The following is a 21,237-nucleotide window of genomic DNA, read 5'->3' as shown; positions in this document are numbered from 1 at the left end:
AAAAAGGAAAATGATGATGAAGTTGAAGACATGGCAATTGGAATAAATGCTGTGCATGTTATACAATTTGTTTAATTCACAGAATAGACCTTAGTCAGGATAGCTACATTTAATTTTTGACAGGAATAAAAACAAGACGTGGGGGATAAGCACAGTGTTTAGAAGTGTTTATAAAACAAAAACAGAAATTGTTTTTTGAAAATTGTGAGCTGTGAAAATTACATGTAATCTAGGACCTTTATACAGTGCATGGCATTGTAAAGACCGTAAGTCTCTATCATAACCTTGTTTTAGTCCACATAAATTCAATATGGTATAAACCCTAAATTAAGGTAATTAATTTAGTAATTAATTAATAATAATAATTATATATATATATATATATATATATATATATATATATATATATATATATGTATATATGCTCCTTTTTTTTTGAGAAATGACCATTCATTCAAAAATACATAATGCAGTTTATACATACACTGACTTGAATACACCTCTTCTTTAAAGATAGTGATTTTTTTTTGATTAATTAAATCTAGAATAATGTAATGTTGAAATATGTCATTATATTTGAGAACAATTTAAAAAAATTAAGGATAATAGGAAACAAAGCATGTTTTACCTTAAAAAAATTAGGGTTTAATGATTTAAATGTGTTAACAGATAAAAATATAAGTTGTTATGTTTATTTCTGAAGTTTGACGGTTGTGGTCTCTAAAGTTGGTCACTTTTTGTTCACTAAACCACATTTAGGTTCAGTTGTAATATTTTCATTTCAATTCAATTCATATAATATATCATTTCGAAGGTGTACAGAATACTACTAAATATTTTGAGGTGATGAACAACAGACAAGTGGGCTTTTCAGGTAAAGTGGGCCATCATTTATCACAAAATAATCCTGCAACTTCATAAGAAACTATCAAATTAAATTAAAGCACCCTGTTTATTAATAAATATTATACATTAAGATTCTAATGTTTAACAAACCCAAAGACAGGCTATGAGTAAAAGTCAAATATATGTGGCTGTTGTGTTGACATTAAATTTGCACACTGTAAATGTAATAGAATATTGATCAAAATGAACTCAACTTCATTTAAAGAAACAGTGTTCCTTTAATTTGAGACTGTACATATACAGTACAATCAAGCCTAAATGTCCCACAGTGTTTTTTTCTGAGAAGTTGGCATGTGCATTTTCCATTCGAATTTTAAAATAATTAAATTTTTCATAATCTTCATTAGAACACTCTCATTTGTCAACGCCATTTGCGTTTCTAAAGCCAGTTAGTCTGTCATCAGAATCTTTACAGGCCGTCAATAGTGACCACAACTGTCAAATTTCAGAAAGCACAAAGAAGAGGACTCAAAGCTATCACTTGGCCTCCGATGACTTACAATATGAGTCATATGTTGCTTTTGCAATGTTTTTGACCTGTGGTTAATCATGTGCTACCCAGAGGTCAGGACATCTCTTTAGGCGAAAGCTCCCAGCATTACCCTCTAAACAAACAATCTCAGGAGCTCTGAACGCCACACCTAATGGAGCAGGTTTCGCTACAAACGTCAGCTGGAAAAAAGGCGAATCCTGAACAAGTGAAACGGAAGGGATTCTGTAGAGTTCTGACCTGGGAATCTGGGAGAGGCCAACCAACCACCCAGGAGACTTGCTCGGTTCGTGCCGCACAAGTGTACATGCATCTTTACATTGTGTTCAACATCCCCCCTTGACTACTATTACTCCCAACATACAATGAGTACATCCTTAGTGATGCTGCTGTGTTTGTGGGTGTGTTGTCAGGGAGTGTGGAGATCTTGGGCAATACGGAAAGCCCTTTATTTGCCTTGGCTGAAGAGGAAGCAAGTAATTAGACAGAAACAACACGGGAGTATTGCGTCGGCCCACAGTTCCACCTCAGTGTCACTGTCCCTCCGTCTCATTGTTCTGGCGTTTCGGTTTGACCTTTCACCACTCAGCCTGTAAAACTCATATCCTTGTTGAGCGATCGCACGTTCGTATGAACTGTATGTGTTTGGATGTTGTCAATGTTCACAATGGGACTATGATGTGTCATCAAACATGAAGGAACTTCCACAATGATAGCAGTTTATGTGGAATAGTTTGGTCATCCAGTGACGATCATTGCTCTCCAGGCTAGTTTATTGTGTCAGGGGTATTCCAGCTTATGAGTCAGTATTTACATATTCTGTCATAATATGATATGTGAGATAGATGAGAACTGAGTGAGAGAGAGAGAACGAGAAAGAAAGAGAGGCAGATTGAATAGGAATGAATAGCTTCAGTAAATATAACGGATACTTGGGTCAATGACTAATAAGAGTGTGCATTATGAAGAAAAGCATATATATATATATATATATATACATACATATTGTGACGAGTCGGCTGCCTCCCCCCTGTCCATCATCACCACCCCGTCCCTTATTCGCCGCCCTTCACCAGGCTCCCGACGGGAGTGGGTGTGTGAGAGAGAGGAGGGGCGCTGAAACAGCCAGGGCTGGCGGCGTGTGATGAGGCGCACCTGACGTGAATGGAGCCTCATCACCGCCGCCGTTTAAACGCCGAGCGCGCCTCTCCTCGAGAGACCGGTCTCTTCCCCGTGCATGCACGCTGGTGTCCTCGTGGGTCCAGGAAAGGGGGCGTAGAGGGAACTACCTGCCGCCGTCAGAGACGCGAGCGGCCGGACCCGCAGTCCGGCCGACACTGCACCCGCGATACGGCCGTCGGGCAAGGACGCCGGGCCGTGGAATCCCGTCGAGCACCCGGGGATGAAGGAGTTGGACGAAGCCGCCACAGAAGCCGCCGTCACCCGCGCCCCGGGACCTCCAGACGGGAGCGCGTGCGGCCGCCGGACTCCGCCCCTTACCTGGACCCTTCCCTCCTGAACACTGCCCTCCTTCACGAGCCCCGCAGCACAACGAGGACACCAGATCCCTGTTTATTTTGGACACTTTTCCCCCTTTGGACACTTTATTTTAAATATTGTTTAATAAAAACCTCTCCGAGGCTTGACGCCACGCCCACTGTGTCTGTCGTTGGCTCCTCCCGCCACAATATATAATTCTACTTGAAAATGCATGTGCCTGTTTTGAGACTCAGTATTTAGATTGGTTTCATGTGCTTTCAACAAAAGTTTATATTTAATAACAGTAATAATAATAATAACTAAATTAAATAAAAAAATAATCATAAACAGTTACAAAAAACAAGACATTACAAAAAAGTGTTGCTTGAAATAAAATACGTATATAATGTAAAATACATAAATAAAATTAATCTAGTTGCCAAGGCAACATTTATGATTTTTATTTAGTTTAACTTAATGTACAAAAATAATTATAATTAAAAACTACATAGACTTATTTTTTTTATTTAATGATCAAATGTTTTTCAGGCAAACAGTGAAACAGCTGAATGAATTTTAACTCACAAATCATTAAATCATTACATTTACATTTACATTTAGTCATTTGGCAGACGCTTTTATCCAAAGCGACTTACAATTGGGGAATACAAAAAGCGATTCATCTTGAAGAGGCAGTCAGACAGAGGAAGTGCTCGTAACACCAAGTCTCAGTCATTGTTCAAATAAGTACAAGCTAGTAGGTGGAGAGAAAGATAGAGGGAAAGTTTTTTTTTTTTTTTTTTTTAAGTTTAGGATGAAGTCAAGTACTGCCGAAAGAGATGAGTTTTCAGTTGTTGCTTGAAGGTTGCCAGAGATCCGGCGTTCCGGATAGGGGTGGGAAGATTATTCCACCAGCCAGGAATGGTGAACGAGAATGTTCTGGAGAGTGATTTTGAGCCTCTCTGTGATGGTACCACAAGGCGTCGCTCACTAGCAGATCTCAAACTTCTGGAGGGGATGTAGGTTCGTAATAGTGAGTGGAAGTAGGAGGGTGCAGAGCCTGTGGTAGATCTGTACGCAAGCATCAGTGACTTGAACTGGATGCGAGCTGCCACTGGTAGCCAGTGCAAGGAGATGAAGAGAGGTGTAACATGCGCTCTTTTGGGCTCGTTGAAGATCAGTCGTGCCGCTGCATTCTGAATCATTTGTAGAGGTTTGATTGCGTTTGATGGCAGACCAGCCAGAAGAGCATTACAGTAGTCCAGTCTAGAAACAACCAGGGCCTGGACAAGAAGTTGCGCAGCATGCTCTGTCAGAAAGGGCCTGAACTTTCTGATGTTGTGTAGTGCAAACCTGCAGGAACGAGCAGTCTTTGCAATGTGCTCTTTGAAGGTCAGCTGGTCATCAAAGATTACACCAAGATTTCTGACCGAAGTTGATGGGGTAATCATTGATGAGCCGAACTGAATCGTGAAGTCATGCCGTAGAGTCGGAGTGGCAGGGAAGACCAGAAGTTCCGTCTTTGCCAGGTTGAGCTGTAGGTGATGTTCTTTCATCCATGCCGAGATGTCCGCCAGGCAGCCTGAGATCCGTGCAGCTACCGTTGGGTCATCTGGTTGAAAAGAGAGATAGAGCTGCGTGTCATCGGCATAGCAGTGATAGGAGAAGCCATGTGCATGTATGATGGGACCCAGCGATGTAGTGTACGTGGAGAAGAGGAGGGGTCCAAGAACCGATCCCTGAGGAACTCCAGTGATCAGTTGATGTGGTTTGGATACAATACTCATTAACTGTGTATTTAAGCCATTGTATTTATGAATTGCATTTATAATTGGTTTTTACTTACATGTACAAATGTAATTGCATTATATACAGTAATCTACTATCTGTCACGAATCCGGTCTATGAACTTCCGTTTACTCACCACCACTCTCACTCGCTCACCACATTGACTCTCGCACTACACTACTGTTGCACATCACCCCTGGACTGCATTTCCCATCATCCATTGCACTGATCACACCTGTCACCAATCACACATTGCACTGATTACACAGCTGATCTCAACAGACACACTTTATAAGCATTGGACTTCATCTCTGTCATCGCTGAGTATTGTATGCACGTATCGCTAGCTGATAGCTACCTTATGGAGCCTTTCGTAGTTTTCATAGTCTTGCCTTGCCTGTTTTGATTCTAGCCTGTGTATCTTGGTTTAACCCTTTACCCTGCTGTTTCAGATTGTGTTTGCCCCTGCCTGGGTTATTGCTCGTGTACCTGGATTATCTCTCTTTGCTTTGCCCTGTTGGATACTGTTCGCCGATCGAAGACCCATGCTTGTCTAAGGAATACTCTTTGTCTTGCCTCGTCTATGTCTGTTTGCTGTGTATCGATCAATGCTTGTTTATGACCAAGTCTTTTAATAAAGCTTTGCAGATGGATCCACACGCCTCACGCTTCTGTCACTCCGTTACACTATCATGAATACAGAGTATAAGATTTCATACTAACCTGACATTTTGCATGCCGCATACACTATAAAAATATTTTGGGAGATAATTAAAGTATATGTTTTGCGAGAAACTGAAATGACATTATTTATTTATACTTCAAACTTTCATGTTTAATTAAATGCATACTTGCCTGTTTCTGAGTAAAAACCGAGTAAACCCTTTTTGTTTTTTCGGTGTATTTGGATTAAATGAGGGACTTTGATACTGACTTGTTAAGTATTTACAAAAATGCCTGAGAAAAATGGGTATGGTTCTAAGAAAAAAGCTGATGCAGCATTTGTTTGTAGATGCCACTTTGGGGCCATATTTTTTTAATCTAATGAAATTCATACACAAATCCAAACACTTTCTGGTCTTGTTGTACTGTATGTGCATGTGTGCAAATAAATACTGTATGACCTAGTCATCCCTGTAATATCCATATCTCCATCTTTTCCATAAGAGGGGGTTTAAGGAAGAGTGAATCAGTGTGAGAGAATGGACAAGGTAAATGAGCAGGAAGAGAGAAAATATGTGGGTGGACGTAGGCATAGAAAATCTCAGATAAATGCATTACATCTCTCTATCTCTCTTTCCCTCTCCAACTACTGCATATAGTAGAGTGTGTGGTGTAAAACTCGGGCCGGGCCCAGTAGAATAATGTTTGTGCTGTGCTGGGGGTAAGCGTGAGTTCAGCACAGGGCTATTCTGATCCTAGATAAGTGCTTCAGCAAAACTGTTCCCGCAGGCTAATTCCCTTTTCCTTTTCCTACACCGTATGGAAAGCCGGATGTGCCAGTTAAGTGTATAGCTGAAAGTAGTTTCCTTATGCCCTGTGCTAAAGGATGTATGCAGTAAAGTTACAGCCTTGTTTATAGTTAGCATTTTATGTAACTGCAGGCAGCATTTAAGTCATCATCAGAGAGCAAAAGAAAAGAAGCTTTATGTTGCCATCTATACTTTGTTTAATTTAAGGCAGGAATGCATGTATCTTTTACAGGGAAGTCATTCCCATAATGCAGTGCAACAAGGTCAGTGAATACATAGGGTGCTGCAGGGATGATATCTTTATGCCCAAAACCAGAAAGCAAATGAGGACAATGGTATCAATCAAAACCAAGAAGAAGAAAAAAAAAATTGTAAAAAGTTGTAAAATGAGCCTATTTCCAAAAAAAAGTGGAGTGTTCCTTTAAAATATCACATTGTACCACCCAAGTCGCCAGAATGGCATGAACATGTTAAACATTTCAAATCACTTGTTAGTTTTCTAAACAATCTGACTTACATTTGCAAATTTACACAATGTATAGAGAAAACAATAGACGTTTTTAAACGTTTTTTAAACAACAGACTTGTGTTTAAAGAATATCATTAAGTAATGCTTTCAGACACTTGATTGCATGTTATTTGCAACTGAATGAGCATGTATCGTTTAAATTTATATTAAATGCATTTAGTTGAACTTAGGGGTGTTTTTAGACCCACTTACAGTAATTACATCATAATTGTTTGTATTGTCTTTGAAATATTGATAAATTGTACTTCTGAATGTACTGATTAGCATTTGTAGTAATTTGAAATGCACTTTAATGTCATTTCGGTAACACTTTATTTTAAAGTGTACTCCGTATCATAATACAGAGTAGTTACCTAATTAAGTACTTAGTAGTAGTTGTTGTACTAAAATGTACTTACCATGTAACTAAGTTATGGAACATCCTGTAATAACAGTTTGTAATTATGCAGAAGTAATAGGCAGCTACTGTTACACATATGTAACAGACCGAGTCTGTTACACAGCTGCTTGTACAATTAAGTACAATCTTGATACACTTTATTTTAAGTAGCTTATGTCTGTGCACTTACATTTATAATTACATTGTATAAATTCTGCAACACAATATGTAACAATCTTTTGGTTACATAAGTACCTGTGTGACAGACTCGGTCTGTTACATGTGTAACAGTAGCTGCCTATTACATGTACAAAATTACAAACCATAAGTACAGGCTGTTCCATAACTTAGTTACAAGGTAAGTACATTTTTTTTTTCATGTAAGTACAACAGGTACTACTAAGTATTTAACTAGATAATTACTCTGTATTATGGACACCTTAAAATTAAATTGATTTAATTCAATTGTAACTACACATTTGTTTTAGTAGGTTAGTCAATGCATCAGAATAAGAACTTATTTAAATATCACAAAAAAATAAAATTAAAACAATGATTTAAAAATGCACTTTAAGGTAAAATTTATATTAACATTAGTGTACTTAAGTGAGTTAAGAAACACAATCATGAAAATGTCTCTTTATGTACACTTATATGTACTTTTAAGATTTTAAGCAAACAAGCGCACAATCAATACAATTAGATACATTCCTTTTTTCCTAGGGTATTCAGAAATTTTAGATCTTGAGGTTGCTGTTATGTGGAATTTAAACTAACCCAGTGGGTTTATTAATTGTTTTGTATCTTTGTGACTTTCACGTGATGTTTTTGGAAAGATTTAGAATCTCATAAAGGGCGTAACATGCTCCGCCCTCCATGTCATTATTTATCTTTTAGGCAATGAGCTGTGGGAAATTCTTAGTCGTGCTTGATTGAAACCAACACCCTTAGTTTCGCGTTTATCAATATAACATTGCATGTTAAGACATAACTTTTCAAATTATCTGTGAATTACTTGCATATGAACCATAAACCATGAGCTTCATAAACGTAGGTCGCATCAAAGCCATATTTAACACAAGGCCTGGACATCGCTGGCCTAGACATGCTTTAAAACCCCCTTACCAGAAAACATCATCCCGTAAAAAAGCTAATTCTTGAATCAGTATATGAATGCCCAAAGGAACTAGGCACCCAAAGCTGTGAGATTCAGAGTGAAACCTCTCTAGTTACACACTAGAATGATGATAGTGACCTTTTTTCTGCCTGCTATGTCATTGGATGAGCTGTAGTTCCTCCTGTGAAATACAACGTGCAATGTCGTTTACCAGCAACATTGGTAATATAGCGGGGCTGAATGTCAGCTCAGCAGAGCCACTTTAATTGGCACTTGCCAAGATATGTATTCAAGTACAGTCAAGCTGCAAGCTAAATGCTAACTGCATTAATGCTATGGGACAGTATAATTATTTAACTCACCACCAGAGGTCTAACTAAACACTAACTAGACTGACTGTGCTCATTTAGAGTGCATGATGCAGTATAATGCTGCCTTCCAGGCAACCCGTAGCCCGTGTTTTTCCTACCTTCTACCCATGAAAGTGCACTGGAACGTCAGTCAAACCGTTGACTTCCCACCCGTGAACTCGTACTAGATCGAACGCTACAAAGTCGTGAGTCCTGGTTTGAAGTCGTGACTTACGGGCTCAAAAACCTACCTGGAACGCAGCATAATAAAATGCATTTAAAATGCTGCCAATATTCAAGATATGAAGGCAGAAAATGTATATTTATATCATTTCATATCAATAGCATACGAAGAGTGACATTTTTTTGCAAAAATCCAAAATGTGATACTGATTTTAGCCTATACAACAGTTTCATAAACAAGTTAATGTTAATAGACTTATGTTTTAGACCATAGTGCCTATTTTTGCTCTATTTCGCCAACAAAAATGGTTCCAAACACAACCTGAATGAATCAACCGTTTAGTTTAATCGCAAGACTCAGTAATTAACAGTGACTTGCTGCCACCTACTGGTGGTTTTAATTTCACATTTAAAGTTCCTTTTTATTTTTTATAAATCATTTCAAATATCAGTATTCAATGTTTTAGGATTAAAATGTCAAAACATTATTTATGCTTTTGTAACTGCAGGTTAAATGCATTCATGTCCTGCATTAAACAGTGTGTAAATAAATGCATCTAAAGGCCTCTTCAGATGGAGCTTCTGTGTTTCCTCCGCATTGCAAAGATGAAGTTTGTTGATAATGATTTTATTTGTTTGGTAACAGACTGAAATGTCTTATTATTCTAAATGAATTTATTGATTAAATATAAGAATTTGACTGACCACAGAGAATATGAAGAATAGGCTGTCAAAAACTTTAGGAGTCAGCTGCCCATGGCAGTCCTGCAGCGCGACACACTCAGGAAAAGATCGTCTGATTATTGTTACTAATAAAATCCCAGAAAATACTGAGACATAATATTTTGTCTATATATTACACCCCTAGGCTAGATATTTAATTATTTTTTGCTTAGTGATTGTTTGGTACACATAATTCACTGATCATCATAAAATAAGCTTTTATCTTAGAATTAGGTTTTCTCAACAATAACGAGGACAAGATAAAAAAAAAATCTTAATCATATTAATATCAGTTTTTTTTATTTTATTTAATTTATTGTTTTGAAGGGGACCCTACAATTCGAACACTGTAGGGTCTCTTAACTAGTTGCTTATTAGCATGCATATTACTAGAATATAGCCATTTACTAGTACTAATTAAGCACATATTAATGCCTTATTCTACATCCCTATTCCTACCCAGTACCTAAACTTAACAACTAATTTACTATTAATAAGAAATAAATTAGGAATTTATTGAGGGAAAAGTCATAGTTATAATAATGAATAAGTGTTCCCTATTCTAAAGTGTTACCGCACATTTTTCCAATGAGCCTTGGTTATCAAATCACCATTCCAAGATACTTTGGTGCTATTATCATTCTATTGTGAGCTCAGATGCAGTCTTCTGTATTTCTGTTATCGATAGGTCTGGTGAGACTTGGTTTCCATTAGTACACAGTGAGATGGAAGTGTCTTTGGTTTCATCACGCACTGTCTTCAGAAAGGTCATAATCCCTGAACCTCCAGTTCCTCTTTCCTCCAGCGCTGTGGGTGCTCTTCTGATCACATCCAGCTCTTCGGCCAAACCCTGCTTGTTGGCACGGAGCTGTTTGGCACGTGAGGCCGGGATAGTGATGTAACGGGTGACAGTGTTGATGTGGTCATTCTGAAAGTCCACCAAGCGAGCAACACACTGCTCAGATGTATGTGTTAGACGCTCATCTGCTTTCTGGAGCACAAAGCTGCGCAGAGACGGGCGACTAGATTCTTGCTCTTACAGGAGTTCGTGGAATAACTGGCAGCTGGATGGATGATAGCACACACCTCACCGTGGTATACTATGGAGTTGGTCAATCGGAGATGAAGGAGGAGACAGATCACAGGAGGTAAGCACACGAGGAAGGTAAGGATATCAATCTTTCGCTGGAGTAGCATGAAGAGTCCACTTCATACAAACGAGACCGGACACTGGAGTGAAGTGAGGTGTGTGCTTTTGAAACAGTCTTGATGAGGGTGCGGATTCTGAACAGGTACGGTACGTGCGGCAGAACTCAGGTGAGGGAGTGCGCTGTGATTGGGTGGTGAGCGAGCCTGGCCGATCCATGACAGTTTAATATTTTTATAGAAAATGTGATAAATGTTTCCAGGATTCTTATATTATGAATATAAATAAGTGAAGTGACATACTGCCAAGTATGGTGACCCATACTCGGAATTCGTGCTCTGCATTTAACCCATCCAAAGTGCACATGCACAGCAGTGAACACACACACACCGTGAACACACACCCGGAGCAGTGGGCACCATTGAAGTGTTACCATTAATATTTATTCATCATACTGTTGAACTTGACAGTATTTTCTCTCTTGTTATTTCATAGGAGCTCCAAAGAAGACAGAGAAAGCCAGAGTCTTGTGCCCTGCGTTTATCAATATCCTTATGTTCGCTGGGTGATAAAGAAAAACTCAATAAGCAATGTAATAAATAATTTGACTGATTATTTCAGTCAAATTATTGAATAAACCCCCTCCCCCCCAAGGTTTCTATAGATATCGCAATATATCGATGTTGTGAATTCTTATGGCCACAATAACCGTGATATGAAAAATCTAATATCGTGACAGCCGTAATGCAACGAAATGGCCTACTATGAACAGATCTGGTTTTGACTTTAAAAAGGATGTTATTTTACACTACCATTTTAACCAAAATATGTTATAGACTTTTCATTAAGACCCTAAAGAATCATATCAACTGGAAAATGGGCATCCGATGACCCCTTTAATGCAAATAGTGGCAATTATATCTGCACCTCAATATTGTAGTAGTAACAGTGGTTCCCAACCCTGGTCCTGGAGGCACTGTATTATAAAACTGTATGCAATGCATTATAAAACTGTATGCAATAATAATGTATTGAGTGTATAATTTTAATTCAAATTATTAAATGGATGGCACATTATTGTGACAACAAAGCCCTCCCTGCTCCTACCCTAACCCTACCCGATACTTTATTTTCAAATATTTTGATCATGTCCTTAATTTTTATTTAAAACATGCCTTTCTGATGTGATATGAGATTTGAAAAGGGAGAAAAACATTTTTTTGGCAAAAGGCAGGTTTGAACCCGGGTCAGTCACGTCAAAAAGATTATGGTATGCAATTAACCATCTATGTCACTGCAGCTGCCATTTGACAGCCATATTTTGTAGTGTTGGCTAGCCCAATCACACGTTGGTGGGCGGAGTTTATAATAAACAGCTTCTGCCAACAAGGTCGGCTATTTGCACTTAGTGTAAATAGACACTTCGTATTTGAGTTATAATATATTTTTTGTTTTTGCTGTAACTTTGATAGTCCTAAAAACAGACTTCGAAAAATCCTTTTCTGATGATCCCCAAGCACCCCTTTACAGGCCTCAGAGGGTCACTGGAAACCAGTTTGAAAACCCTTTCCTTATAGGTAAGATAAAACATTTACAGTATGTTGCAGCTGAAATGATCCCCCTGGTTATGTAATCACAGCATCACTGGCAGGGACTTCACAAGTTTGTGCAAAACAGCTAAATTATTACTGTAAATGCAAGACAAAATTTTAAATTGGGAATGCTTTAACCAAGAGAACAATTGCTGATAGTTCGCGAACCGCTGCTGCCTTCATGTTGGACTCCCAGCAGCTCATCAAAGCAGTGTAAGATGTTACTCTGTGCGGCACTGCCTCCTGAAAACTCCATTGGCATCTCCTGAACTCCCTCGTACACAAGACTGACATTAATGGGTTATCTTTCCATCTAACACCCACATGCAAGAAGGAGTGTTAAGTTTTTATTGATTCAAAACTCTGAAGGGAATCCCCAAAAAAAAGAAGCAGCTTACCCAGACAAATAGATCCTCATAATGCCAAAGAATATGGAGGGATCTACATATTCTGAAACAGTAAACATTTATATGTCGCATGAATTGTTAAAATGAATCAAAGTTTAATAAAAGTGTTTTTTTGTTTGTTTTTTTTCCCTGAAAGTATTACCATGCATTAGTTTAAAGGCCTGTTTCATGTTGTCTATGGCCTGACTGACAACATCCAGAGCTTTGGTGACCATAGCAACATCATTATAATGGACGGCATTGATGACATCAAGGATAGACTGTGAAAAAAGAAACAGCTAGTATTACCACGGTACAGTAATGTAATCAGATGGTAATACTACACTGAAAAAAACATTTTTTGTTTGTTTGTTTGTTTTTGTTTTTTCGGAAGTTGAAAATAAAACAAAGATTACTGGATGTTTTACAAGGCAGTGCTATTTTAGTCTTTTTATTTCAAAATGTAATGTTGAATTCAATGTGTTGCTTTGCATTTCTTTTGTGTAATTAACTAGCAATTTCTGAGTGTTTCAAAGTAAATCTGACACTTTTTTTTTCAATGCATATTCACATACCTGTCAGTCCTCTGTTGTGTGTGTCTTGTGTTTCCACGTGTGCCCTGTGTTTCTATGCCCATATTTGGTTTGTTTCCTGTCCTCGTTATGTCATTAGTAGTTTATTCTTTCCAGGTGTGTTTGAGTTAATTAGGCTAGTATTTAAGTCCTGTCTGTGCAGTGTTATTTCGTCTGGTCTACTCGTTACTCCCTGGTGTTTGATGACTGCCTTGCCTTGTCCTGCTGTGTTGTCTTCAGTAAAGTATGTTATTTGAGTTACATCCTCGTCTCCGTGTTCCTCCCTGCTGTGTGCACCGTGATAATACCATGGTGCATCAAAGTAATTAAACAAATACTAGCATGGTGTATTAATATGAATTATTGGCTATTATGGCTTCTGTAGCTCAGTGCTCTATCTGTGAACTGTTGCATTTGTCAAGGTGTCAGACCTTCAGGTCGGGAATAGCTGTCAACTCGACCAGCAGTGTCACCAGAAAAAATCCTCTTACACTTTCCCTGCAAGGAAATGTCAGCAACAACTCCAGGTTCCTTACAGGAAGCAAAAACAGTCACCATGAATGACAGGTCAACACTTAACTAGCCATCTATTACAATGTTTTTTTTTTTCTTATTATTTTTTACATTGTGGTGTCTAATTCTTGAAATAAATTTAAGTATAAGGTCAGATGCCTGTAAATTCAGATCTGAATTCACACAGAGGATATTTACATATTCTCCTCTGAACATAATGAAGTGGCTTCCTCTGCTGATTTTGAAAATCAATAACATTTAACGTGTTTCTTTTAATTCGTCAAAATACTTACTCCATGTTCAGTTGTGCATGAAAATGAAACATTACTGGTTAGTTTGGTTAATAATATAACATCTGAAATACAGCTGATTTCTCTAAATATATTTCTCTTCCAATTTAAAAAGAAATACATATTAAAACCAGATTAAACATTTAATTACAGAAAACTGTATGCAAACTATGCATCAATTTAAAATGAAATGAAATTGTTTAATTTTAATTTAGCAAATACATTTATTATTTTACATTGCTTATTACTTATTACTTTTAGTAATACTCACGCAATATTAGTGAGTTCAGAGTTTATTTCCTCTTATTATTTTCATTTTGGAAGTCAACTTGTGTTCAAATTCTGTGTTAATTAGTGAGTAGTGCTGAATTACTCATAGTTCATTGTTACTTACATTCGAAGGGTTTTGTGGAGGAGCTTTATAGACACACACACACACACACACAAAATAAAATCATTTAACGATCTAGCTAACTTTCTAAACTGAATTATACATGGAGACACTCAAGCAGAAGTTTTCCAGGGGGGTATTTTTGGCCAAATTAGACAAAAATGATACTGAATCGCACAAAAAATGGCCTTACCCATGTGAGCAAAATTTATTACAGCTGTTGCGAAAAAAGTGAAAATGAAAATCATTGAATGTGGCATTCAATTTAGTTAGATTAAATTATTCAATTATTATATAATTATTCAATTATTTAATTAAAAGTTTTGTATTAGTGTGTGTGCTCACTGACTGAATTCATCACTCTCACAAATTCTTTATAAAAATAGATAGATGTTGATAACATGTTTCTAGCATGATTAACATGTTTTAGCATGATTAACCTGTTACTAGCATGTTGCCAACATGATTAGCAAGTGACTAGCATGTTGATAGCATGATTAGCAAGTGACTAGCATGTCACTAGCATGTTTCTAGCATGATTAGCATGTTACTAGCATGTTGCCAGCATGATTAGCAAGTGCCTAGCATGTTATTAGCATGACTAGCAAGTGACTAGCATGTTACTGCATGATTAGCATGTTACTAGCATGTTGTTAACATGATAAGCAAGTGACTAGCATGTTGCTAGCATGACTAGCAAGTGACTAGCATGTTGCTAGCATGTTTCTAGCATGATTCGAATGTTATTAACATGTTGCTAGTATGATTAACAAGTGACTAGCATGTCGCTATCATGTTTCTAGCATGATTAGCATGTTACTAGCATATTGCTAGCCTGTTTCTAGCATGATTAGCATGTTGCTAGCATGATTAACAAGTAACTAACATGTTGCTAGCATGTTTCTAGCATGATTAGCATGTTACTAGCATGATTAGCATACAACTAGTATGTTTCTAGCATGATTAGCATGTCACTAGCATGATTCTAGCATGATTAGCAAGTGACTAGCAAGTGACTAGCATGTTGATAGCATGATTAGCATGTTACTAGCCTGTGAGTGTTTGTCGGTCATGGCAACAGTAACTATTTGTGGTTAATAAAAAATATAGCAGCCAAAAGCCTGAGAAAGACGCTTATGTGCAAAAATAAAACCCTAACTTTTCTTTAAGCGAAGTTGCTGCTGCTGTTTTTCTTCCAGTGACCTCAACCCATGCCTTCATCCTTCACTGGCTGTAGCTCGTCACGACACCTGACACCACGTGATGTCGAGTCGACCGACAGGTCCAGATATTTGGCATGCTAGATATTTGTTTGGCGTCGGCGAGGTGACGGCGGCGAGTCAGCTAGCCTCTTTGATGCATCGTTGTGTAGTTCACACATAAAGATTGCGGAGCGCCGATCACCCGCTGATTTTCCCCCCGATTACTGCCCGCCCTGTCGGCGAGCTCGTTAACTTGCAAATCGGGTTTAAAATCCTGTAGTGTGAACTAGCCTTAATCCACAAGAGTTGTTTGAGCAGGCCATATGCAGACAAGCTAGAAGTATTTTATCTGACAAAACACATGTGAGTTACCCTGAGTATAGGCTGATGAATTCAGGGAGGAGGTTTAGGGTCCCATTGTGCAGGTACAATAGGTATAAATATTCTTTTGTCAGTTAAATTTTTAGATGATCAGAAGGGAATGTATTCTGAGGATGTGTGTGGGGGGGGGGGGGGGGGGGGGGGGGTATCTACATAAGTTCACCTTGTTAAATTACTACACTTTGAGTATTTTTTATATATGTTTAAAATGTCCTTTATGTTTATGTTGTTATATTTTATGTTATGTTGTGCAGCACGCCCTTTGTCCAAGCCAAATTTCTAACAAATGAAGTTAACCTAACCTAACCTAAGCAGTACCCTGCAGGAATTTTTGCCTACCCCTGCAGACCTCTGTGTAACTTCCTTGAGTTATTCTACCCCAAAATTAAAATTTTGTAATTAATCACTTACCCCCATGCCGTTATAAACCCGTAAAAGCTTTGTTCATCTTAGGAACACAATTTAAGATAATTTAGATGAAAACCAGGAGGTTTGTGACTGTCCCATTGACTGCCAAGTAAATATTACTCTCAAGGCACAGAAAAGTATGAAAAACATCGTCAAAAATAGTCCATCTGCCATATTCAATCTGAACTTTATGAAGCAATGAGAATACTTTTTGTACGCAAAGAAAATAAAAATAACTGGTAACACTTTAGAATACTGTTTCTTACTTACTGCATAACTAATAAGGAATTATTGAAGAACTAACAGGTAATTATTCATTAACTTAACTCACTACTGTTAACTACTAAGGAAGATGTGTTAATTAATCAGTATGTAATACAATTTTATGATTGTGTTAAGTAACAGTTTGCTACTAAATAACTAATGTATTATTTAATACCTCCTTAAGAACTACTATTAATTATCTACTAGTTAAGGTTCAAGAAAAATAACTATGAGGTAACTACTAATGAACAGTCATACACAATTAAATTGAGTTGTGACCCTCTCATATAAATGTTATTAGCAGTAGTAGTAGTAGTAGTATGAAAATGCAATATTAATAAATGCAATTAATTTTATAGAGGTTTTGCCTGTATAGTGAATTGTTTTGTGAGTTTGTTTTGTAAGAAATCAGCTTCCGACAGGAACCTCACCACCTCTCCAGTGCCATGCGATAACTTACCTTAGTTTTTATATTTTATATACAGCACTGTATGTGTGCCTCCTCACCATATACCACATTACCATTAATTCAATTCCTGTATGTAAGGCAAGGACTGAGGAAAAATTAAAATACAGGTAACCGATTAGTAATCAATAAAGAATTATTAAATAATTCTGCAGGACTTTTTTCGAACCTGAAACAGTACGCCTATTTTAAAGTGAAAATATTGGGAACCCATTAGTAATTAATAAAGAATTATTAGATAATTCCGCAAGAATTACTTAGAACTTGAAACAGTATTCTAAAGTGAAAATATAGGGAACTCATTAGTAATTAATAAAGAATTATTAGATAATTCCGCAAGAATTACTTAGAACTTGAAACAGTATTCTAAAGTGAAAATATAGGGAACTCATTAGTAATTAATAAAGAATTATCAAATAATTCTGCAGGACTTATTTTGAACCTGAAACAGTCGGCCTTCTAAAGTGAAAATATAGTGAAACCTTTAAGTTGGATAGTTATGGCAAGACAGTGGAGTTGGGTTTCCTTTCCGAAGCAGATTTCCTGCAGAACATGCGCACAATGCAATTATTTAAGATACAGGCAAAACCATAAGGGGTGAGAACCAGAAAGGCTTAAGTGACATTTCACTAACTTTACAGGAGGGCCAAAACAAAAATTTACCATTGGTTGATCTGACTTTGTGCACTGATATCAATCGTTTATAATAAACATTTGTACACTCATGAATGACAGTATGCTTTTGTCAGCAGAAAGTGCTCATCAAGAGCTTTCTTTTGATACATGTATGTATATATATATATATATATATATATATATATATATATCCATTTCACCCAAAAAGTCTCCTATGCCCTTCTGGTTCTCACCCCTCGTTATGTACAATTATAGTAATGAGTTCTTTTGGGTGTGCAACAAACAAAATGCATATTTCATTTGCATTATAGGCTAATAAATTATATTATATATAAATATATAATAAATTATAGGATTGTAACAAAGTTGCTGCTATAGTAGTACTTTGTACTTGTCCTTTTACTCAAGTAATTTTGAAAATGAATAGGCCTACTTATAATTTTACTGAAGTAATATTTTATTTATCTGTATTTTTACTCAAGTACTTGAATTGTGGGCCACAACCTGATTATTATAGTGACTATTTGCGTATAACTGTTCAGTAGTAGTTATTTAAGTTATTTTTCTTGAACCTTAACTAGTAGATAATTAATAGTAGTTCTTAAGGAGGTATTAAATAATAAATTACTTATTTAGTAGCTAACTGTTACTTAACTTAGCTCTTTTCATCGATCTTTCCAAAGCTTTTGATACGGTGAACCATTGTATTTTAAAACAGAGACTGCTCAACATTGGTCTTTCTGAGAAGGCAGTTGGTTGGTTTGAAAATTATCTCTCAGATAGGACTCAGTGCATCACCTTTGACGGTATCGCTTCAGGTTTCTTACAAGTTGTATCAGGGGTTCCTCAGGGATCGGTGTTGGGCCCACTTTTATTTACTATTTATGTAAATGACCTTGGTTCAAATGTCCACAATGCTCTGTTTCATTTTTATGCTGACGATACAATCATTTACACCTGTGGAGAAACCCTTCACCAGACCTTTCAGTACCTGCAGGATGCCTTTGACACTGTACAATCTTGGCTATTTGACTTGAAGCTTGTGTTGAATGCAAATAAAACCAAGACGGTCCCTAAAATACCTTTTATTTTTTTTAGAGATGAACTAAAGATTTTGAGTAAGTTACAGGCTTTTGCATGTAATCCATTGTGTGGTGATGTTTGTACAAATTGTTTTGAGAAATGCACATACTACTTTGCCAGTATTACAGTAACGATGAATCGAGAAATGCACCAAAGCGACTGAGAAAAACTGTAGGCTTTGAACAATAGATGCAAACAATATTTCCTTTCTTTCTTACTGTGTAATACTGTATTCACAACCACAAATGCTTACAGTAAAAAAAAAGTTTTGAAAAAAGATCCAAAGTTTTGAAAATGTGTGTAAGCAGTTGAAAAAAAACCCTGTAAAATCAGACCAATTCCTTCTGAAAAATGCAGATTTTGCAACCCTGCATCCAACACAGGCTGCATCCAAAGTGATTTAAATACTCCGCATATTGAAAGCGGCTCCCTGATGCACGAAAATTATAGGCCTATTCGATACTAGCAGGAGCAGGCAGTAATAGTCAGAAATTGTGAGCGGGATTAAGAAAACAGTCCCGTGCAGGGCTTTAGAGAAAGGGGAAAGGGAAGTGGGGAGCAGTTGGGGGTTTAGTGCCTTGCTCAAGGGTCTCACCTCAGTCGTGGTATTGAGGGTGGAGAGAGTGTTGGTTATTCAAAGGTGTCATGTGAGGAGAACCCTGACAGGAGTAGAGACACAACAGGAATGTCCATTGGGCTGCCTGTTATTTGTTTGTGAGGTGGTATGCTGAAGCAGTTTACTTTGAGTCTTATTTACCCCTACAAGGTTCATAGTAGAACCTTAAGGGTACATATTACTACTCTAAGGTACTAATATGCACATTTCAGTGATAGATAAGGTACAATGTCAAGGGCACTGAGTTCTATTCTCATCACATTTGGAGGAAAGGTTGAGAATTTACAGCTCTTTAATATGTAACTCCCCCCTTTTTCAAGGGACCATCAGTAATTGGACAGTTGACTCAAAAGCCATTTCATGGACAGATGTGGGCTATTCTTTTGTTATTTCTAAATCAGTTAAGCAGGAAAAAGGTCTGGAGTTGATTCTAAGTGTGCATTTGCATTTGGAAGCTGTTGCTGTGAACTCACATCATGCGGTCAAATGAGCTCCCCATGCAAGTTAAACAGACAATTGTAAGGCTTCGAAATCAAAACAAATCCATCAGAGAGATAGCAGAAAATTAGGAGTGGCCAAATCAACAATTTGATACATTCTGAGAAAAAAAAAGAGAACACACTGGTGACCTCAGCAACATAAAAAGGCCTGGGGCCTCATGTACAAAACTCTCCGTAGATTTCATCCTAAAAGTGTACGTACGCACAAATGCTAGATACGCCAGAACCTGCGCAAAGATCCCTTTATTAATCCCAGTCAGGGGAAGATTGTGCGTACATGCATCTCCACCCCGTCTCCTCCCCGAAATCACCATATATGGAGCTTACAACACCTCGTTTTACTATGCATAACCTCATCTGCATATCATTTCCATGCATATTCTCATCCATGTGACACCATGTTTAACACCGTCAAAGACAATAAGGAAATATGAGATACGGACTAAATGCCATTTGTGCCACATTAATTTTTATTGCCAAAATCATTCAGTATGTTTTAGAATAAATATCTCAAAATATCCATAAACATTAGTTCTCAGATAAATAGCCTATTTTAGAATATAGTTGCCCTCATTCTTTTCCACTGGCCAAATAGTATTTCAATTGTTTTAAACAATTTAAATCAAATTAAATGTATGCAGTTTTTCTGAAAAGTTGAACATCTTTTAGCAATTTTTATCATTGATCATTGTTCTTGCTAAAACATTCTCATAACATGAGATCTGTGGTTTAGTATAAATATGAATTATTATAGCACTCGCTGTCATTAAAACATAGCATGCCACAGGAAAAGTGATCAAGCGTATCTACTACAAATATGTCTAAATTCATATAATTTAGTTTTAACTCCTGCGTAATGACTTTATGCAGGCTAATTTCAATGCTTATCTCCATTAATGAGAGGGGAATATTTAATGTAAATGTGTATATCGAAATGAAAACAGAGTTTAAAATCCTTGTTTACTTCATTACTTTTCTCACTCCAGGAAAAAGAGTGCGTGCACAGTCAAGAGCATCCGCACATATTTATGCCAAGTTTGTTACGTGCGTGGAAAACGGCGTACGCACAAAATGGGCATAGAAATGTGCGTACGCTGTTTTCCACGCACGTAACAAACTTGGCATAAATATGTCATGCAATATTTATACATGAGGCCCCTGGACATCCACGGAGGACAACAATGGTTGATGATCGAAGGATCCTCTCCATGGTAAAGAAAAACCCTTTCACAACATCCACCCAAATGAAGAACACTCTCCAGGAGGTAGACATGTCACTGCCAAGTCTACAATCAAGAGAAGGCTTCACAAGAGCAAATACAGAGGGTTCACCACAAGGTGCAAACAAGACCAGATTAGATTTTGCCAAAAAAA

General features: G+C 37.3%; 1 pseudogene across 1 annotated transcript; it reads right to left on the bottom strand.

The window, feature by feature from the left end:
- Positions 1-10,053: 10,053 nt before the first annotated feature.
- LOC306848285 (indoleamine 2,3-dioxygenase 2-like) lies at positions 10,054-13,924 on the bottom strand (annotated as a pseudogene). Its single transcript has 6 exons — positions 13,920-13,924; positions 13,545-13,644; positions 12,705-12,822; positions 12,554-12,605; positions 12,303-12,468; positions 10,054-10,445 (listed from the first exon to the last, which is right to left on the bottom strand). The product of its transcript is annotated as an indoleamine 2,3-dioxygenase 2-like (transcript).
- Between the last annotated feature and the right edge of the window lie 7,313 nt (positions 13,925-21,237).

This window comes from Barbus barbus, assembly GCF_936440315.1.
Source record: "Barbus barbus genome assembly, chromosome: 28".
Classification (NCBI taxonomy): Eukaryota; Metazoa; Chordata; class Actinopteri; order Cypriniformes; family Cyprinidae; genus Barbus; species Barbus barbus.
Note: the sequence above shows the minus strand (reverse complement) of the source record. Positions and strands in the feature narration are given on the sequence as shown.